The sequence below is a fragment of the Cebus imitator genome, unplaced genomic scaffold (assembly GCF_001604975.1).
Source record: "Cebus imitator isolate Cc_AM_T3 unplaced genomic scaffold, Cebus_imitator-1.0 Scaffold25, whole genome shotgun sequence".
Taxonomy (NCBI): domain Eukaryota; kingdom Metazoa; phylum Chordata; class Mammalia; order Primates; family Cebidae; genus Cebus; species Cebus imitator.
The window spans coordinates 5,551,634-5,558,456 of NW_016107340.1; positions in this window are offsets into that span (position 1 = coordinate 5,551,634).

Sequence of the window (6,823 nt, forward strand, 5' to 3'; positions counted from 1 at the left end):
ATCCAACAAACAAAAATTGAGGGACACTTTTCAGGTTTCAAGAGCATCAAATACAAAGAATGACTGGGAAATTCCAAATTGAGGAAAACTAAAGAAACGCAAAAACTAAATACAATTTGTAATCTTAGATTCTATACTTAGCAAGAATACAATTAGGTCTATCATCAAAATTTGAATGGGGTTTGTAAATTAAATGATAAAAATGTATGAATATGAATTTCCTAAATCTAGGGCTTGTACTGTGGTTACATAGGAGGGTGTTTTTGTTTTTTTTTTTTAAATGCACAGAGTGGTAAGGGATAATTAAGAGATTATAAGAGCCTTATTGGTACAATGTATTCTGAATAATTGTGAAAAATAGTTCTGAAAAAATTATGTATGTATGGCTATGTATGGCTATATATATAAAGACAAAAAGAGAATGATAAGGAATATGGGGTAAAATACAAAAATTAGGATATCCACATGTGGTCTTGATACTATTTTTGCTATTTTACTATGTTTCTAAATTTTTGTTTGTTTTTTTGAGACAGGGTCTTGCTCTGTCAGTCAGGCTGGAGTGCAGTGGTGCCATCACAGCTCACTGCAGTTGACTTCCTGGGCTCAAGTGATCCTTCTGCCTCCATTTCTCCAGTAGCTGGGACTAAAGGGGTATGCCACCATACCCAGCCAATTTTTAAATATTTTGTACAGACAGTGTTCCACCGTGTTGTTCAGGCCTCAAATTCCTGGGATCAAGGAATCATCCCACCTCAGCATCCCAAAGTGCCAGGATTTTACAGGCATGAGCTATGGCACCCAGCCTCTACTTATTTTTAATGGAAAACAATATGGAAAAGGAAAGTGGTTGGAGATATACTTGTTACTGAAGCTGAGTAATGGGTTATGTAATATAGATTTTAAGACAGGGCTGGCCTTGGCTCTTTGCCCCTGGTAGTCTCTAAACCCTCAGCATATCCTGCCTGAGAAGAATGTCCTTTATCTTGGGAATTTGGATCACACAAACTCATTTACAGCGGAGGCTTTGAGTCTTCCGGTAACGGTTTGACCTCCAGAGGGACTAGAGACTGAAGTAAGCTGTATAGGCAGTCAAGCATGATGTCCCGGTAAAAACTGTGGACACCAAGGCTTGGAGGAGCTTTCCTGGTTGGCACTGCTCCATGTGTCTTGTCATCATTTCTGGATGGAGTCAATGTTGTCCATGACTCTACAAGGAGAGGACAACTAGAATCTCCACTGTTAGAACTCTCTGGCCTCTGCCCTATGCATAGATCAAGTCTCCAAATCAGTGCTAGATCCTTTGCAGATTTTAATCTCTATCCTTTCCCTGTAACCCACTATTACCAGGAGTATAACAACTTTAAGTGAGTTCTGAGTCATTTTAACAAATTGTCACACCTGAGGGTGATTTTAAGCTCCCCGAACTCCTTTTTTGGTCAGAAGTATTGGCAGTCTTGTGGACTGTTCTGTTTAACTCTGCATGGGTTCCTTGTTGCCCTGTCTACTTTCATATGTTCAAATTTTTCCAAAATAAAGTGTTAACAGGCTGGGCATGGTGAATCCCACCTGTAATCCCAGCACTTTGGGAGGCCGAAGCAGGTGGATCACCTTAGGTCAGGAGTTCGAGACCAACCTGGCCAACATGGTAAAACCCCACCCTTACTAAAAATACAAAAATTTGCTGGGTGTGGTGGCAGGTACCTGTAATCCCTGCTACTCGGCAGGCTGAGGCAGGAGAATTGCTTGAACCTGGGATGCGGAAGTTGCAGTGAGCTATCACACCATTGCACCCCAGCTTGGGCGACAAGAAACTCCATCTAAAAAAAAAAGGGTTAAATAATTTTTAAAACTATTCCTTATCCTGCAGAAGTCAATTCAAAGCAAAATAATATTTTAGCTCAGTGGTATTCTTACTGCTATGAATGAGATTTGTGTATTAAACTCACTTGTGAAGTTTAATTTTGTTCTTCAAAATGACACGTCCAAATAATGTGCATATGTGTGTGGATGCACACATGCATATACATGTGTTAAGGGCATCAAATACAAAGAACAACTTGGAAACTGTTCCCGAGAGAAGTAAGTTATCTGAAGGAACTCTTAGATCCTAATATGTTTTCTTGAGTGGTAAACAGTGAAACAGCTAGTCTTTCAGGCATTACAATATAATTAGGTATGCTTTTAGGAGTGAATGTCTTATTGTGTCTCGTTACCATAGAAATACATTTGAGATCAACCATTCTAGAATCTCTTGCTCCCATACTCCCGGCCTCAAGTGATCCACCCACCTTGGCCTCCCAAAGTGTTGAGATTACCAGCATGAGCCACCTCCCCAGCCCCCTTGTGCCATATCTAGAGGGCCAGGTACCATGGCTAAATCTTTCTAACACTGCTAACACTTCCCTCTTGGAAATTCTAAGAATTGCTGGAAAAGTCAGAAAACTAGCCTAACTAGTTCTAACTCCAGATCTCCAGAATATACTACCTACCTAAACTATAAACTCAGGCTTGATTCATTTCCAGTACATTCCTTCCTACTTATTCGTATCTCAAACCACTTCTTTCAGTTGAACCTTATCCTTCAGTTTCTCTTTGGCCTTATATTTACTTATATCAAAATATCTACCCAATTTTTTTTTTTTTTTTGAGATGGTTTTGCTCAGTCGCCAGGCTGGAATATAGTGGCACACTCTAGCTCATGGCAGCCTCTGCCTCCTGGATTCAAGCAGATTCCCGAGTAGCTGAGATTACAGGCGCGCGCCACCACACCCAGCTAATTTTTGTATTTTTAGTAGGGACGGGGTTTCACCATGTTGGCCAGGCTGGTCTTGAACTCCTGACTTCAGGTGATCCACCTGCCTCAGCCTCCCAAAGTGCTGGAATTATAAGTGTTGAGCCACTGTGCCCCTCTCCTACCCAAAATTAATTTCAACCTCTTTCCCCTCTCCATCAACATTTTATTACATGTCCTCTCATATTCCCCCCATCTCCAGGTTCAGAGGATATGTCTCATTTTTTAAAAGTTCTTATCCTTAACAAGCAATTATCTTCAATAAGGGGCTACTTTAAAAAGTATTTCAGCTGGGTGCAGTGTAATCCTAGCAATTTTGGAGGCCGAGGTGGGCAGATCACTTGAGGTCAGGAATTCGAGACCAGTCTGGCCAACATGGTGAAATCCTGTCTTTAGTAAAAATACAAAAATTAGCCAAAAATCACTTGAACCCAGGAGGCAGAGGTTGCAGTGAGCTGAGATCATGCCACTGCACTCCAGAATGGGAAACAGAGTGAGCCTCTGTCTCAGGAAAAAAAAAAAGTATTTCAAGCACAGGATGCAGCAAGAACCAAGGGATATAAACAGGAAACTGGAGTATTAGTCCAAGAATTAGAGCTCCAACTATCCCATGAGGAACTCTGTCATTAATTGAGAATTCAGATTGTACAAATGGTTCGGAATAGAATAATGTTGGGCTATGAGATGTAATGAGTGAGATGGTTCTGGGAGCATTGTGATTTAGTGGTATAAGTGTGAACTTTAGTTGGAATCTGATTCTGCTAAGCAGTCTGACCTTGAACAAATCACTTTCTCTCTCTATGCCTTTGTTTTTGTGTAAAATAGAAGTTACAATAATACTTACCTTTTGGATTATGAATCTTCACTAAGATTAAATGAGATAATTTATGTGAAGAGTGTAAAATAGTGTCTGGAATGAAGAAAGTACTAAATAAGTATTGGCTGTTGCTGTTATTAATATTTTAGGAATCTGTAATGATCTTGACACTGGATTGCAGTGGTTTTGGCAATTGTCAAAGGAAGAGCATTTCTTATTCTATAGTTTTTTTAGTTAAAAAAATTTTTTTTGGAGACAGATTCTTGCTCTGTAGCCCAGGCTGGACTGCAACGGCTTGATCTTGGCTCACTACAGCCTCTGCCTCCCGAGTTCAAGCAATTCTCGTGTCTCAGCCTCCCAAGTAGCTGGGACTATAGGCACACACCACCTCACCCAGCTAATTTTTTGTATCTTCGTAGAGACAAGGTTTCACCATGTTGCCCAGGCTGGTCTTGAACTCCTGACCTCAGGTAATCCATCTGCCTCAGCCTCCCAAAGTGCTAGGATTATAGGCATGCACCACCATGCCTGGCTTATACTTTAAATAAATGGTTTAAGTTGTGGTGCTATGGATAAGGGAGTGATTAAAAGCCCACCACTATAGGACATTGTCTTGAATTCTGAAATCTGGAGTTCTCTACTTACTGCATCTGAGATGTAGAATATGCAATGGACAGAGTGTGTTGAAATATGTGACTACATCGTGATTATTGGTTTTAACACTGAGGGGTAACAACTGTTCTAAATAAAGGAGTTCATGTTTTCTGACTACATTTTAAAAGAACTCTATAATACTTGCTGTAGGTCAGAAGAATGGAGTAAGGAAGAACCATCAGAAGGTATAATTCTAGATTTAAAGGGAACCAGCACCTCAAAAAGTAATGTTGACCATGAGGAATATAAGTTTATATTAAAAAACTCTTAACTTTCAATCTTATTTCCATCAGGACTAAAGTAATGAACATCCCACTTAATTTTTTACAGTAATAATTAAATTTTTTAAAAGGATACTATTATCTTCATACAGCCTTCTCTAGAACTTTGCCCACAAATTGCCCCTTCCTCTTTGGCATTCTTACTGGATTTATTTCCTTGGCTCGTACCTTGGTTCATTGAGGAAAATGCTCAAGTTTCAACTTCTTAGAAATAAAATATTTTGAAACAAGTACCTATTCATATTTATACTACCATCTTCTAAATACTCTTATCTTCTAATTAAAAGGGAAAGTGAACTAGCTTTTCCTTTGAAAGCTACTCCACCGACATTTCCTACAATCATCTACACTCAAAAGCTCATGCTTCCCCGAGGCAATTTATTGTCCTTATAATTAATCTTTACACTCTCCAGAATCCAAATTTCTTCTTTTCCTTTTCCAATGCTATCATTCTAGTTTAGTCCCTATTTACTATGATTCTAACCGATCTCCTTGCCTCCAATTTCATTTTATTAGAAATTGGCAGTAGAAAGTCATCATTAAAAATAAATGTTTAGAGCCAGGTGCGGTGGCTCAAGCCTGTAATCCTAGCACTTTGGGAGGCCGAGGCGGGTGGATCACGAGGTCAAGAGATCGAGACCATCCTGGTCAACATGGTGAAACCCCGTCTCTACTAAAAATACAAAAAAAATTAGCTGGGCATGGTGGTGCGTGCCTGTAATCCCAGCTACTCAGGAGGCTGAGGCAGGAGAATTGCCTGAACCCGGGAGGCGGAGGTTGCGGTGAACCGAGATTGCGCCATTGCACTCCAGCCTGGGTAACATGAGTGAAACTCCGTCTCAAAAAAAAAAAAAAAAAAAAAAAATGTTTATAAACTGAGAAATTTACAAGCGTTTATAAACTGAGAAATTTACAAGCTTTTGCATACTTTGACAATATATAGATTATGACCCATGGACCAGTCGATCTCAGTGCAGGCAGTATTTGATCAGCAATTTTTAAAAATTGAGTTAGAACTAGAAAGAAACGAGTTTAAGAAGTAAAAATTTGAATTTTTCTTTGATCATGTTATTAACTTAATAAAACATGTTCTTCTGATTGTGATTTTGCTGTACATAAAAAGGAAAAAGAAAATAAAAAATAAAATATAAATAAAACATGTTCAAAAAAACTGTACAACTGTTAATTTGAAATGGTTTCATTTCTTCATTTTAAAAACCCCACCTACCCAGAGTTGTTTCTTTCTGCTTTTGTAATAATTTACATTTTCTGACTTACAGGTGTGATTTCTTCCAATTTTTGCCTTAATTCACAGATCACTACTTAAATAAGATTTCCTCTACCCATAGAAGTGGACTTTTTAGAAATCATCGCATTAACTTGAATTATTTGGATAATCTGCCCCATTTAGATTAGGAGAAAGTATGCAGGTTTTTAATATCTCAGGTCTCTTGACCATAATGTAATAAAAAAGTATGAGTTAACTAGAATACAACTCCAATAAACATAAAATAAAATGCCTATATTTATATTGTGCTGAAAGTAGACACAAGGTCTCTGGAGCAGGAAGAGACTTAATTATTACTTAAATTCTTCTTGGGAAGGATCTTACCCTTTGGAATATAAATATGTATCTCTAGGGGGAAGACAAGACTAGTGTCTCCAGACTTACAACAACCAGAGATATCTCCATCGTCCCAGGCCTCATCGCCCCTTGAAATGAGCATACTGGAGAAGTAAGTATCTGTGTTATGGAATGGATTGTGTTCCTCAAAATTTATATGTTAAAGCCCTAACTAAATACCCAATTAATCTACTTGGAGTTAGAATCTTTAAGGGATAATTAAGGCTAGGTGAGCTCATAAGGGTAGGCTCCTAAGCCCACAGGACTGGAGGAAATACCAAAGATGAATGCACACAAAGGAAGGGTTATGTGAGGACACAGCAAAGAAACTGGCTGTTTCCAAATCAAGAAGAGGCTTCAGGCTGGGCGCAGTGGCTCACACCTGTAATCCCAGCACCTCGGGAGGCCAAGACGAGAAAATAACTTGAGCCCAGAAGTTCAAGGCCAGCTTGGCCAAGATGGTGAAACTACCTCTCTACCAAAAATGCAAAATTAGCTGGGCGTGGTGGCAGGAACCTGTAATCCCAATACTTTGGGAGTCAGAGGGGGTGCAGATCACAAGGTCAGGAGTTCAAGACCAGCCTGGCCAACATGGTGAAACCCTACCTCTACTAAAGATACAAAAGAGCTGGGCAAGGTGGCTCACACCTGTAATC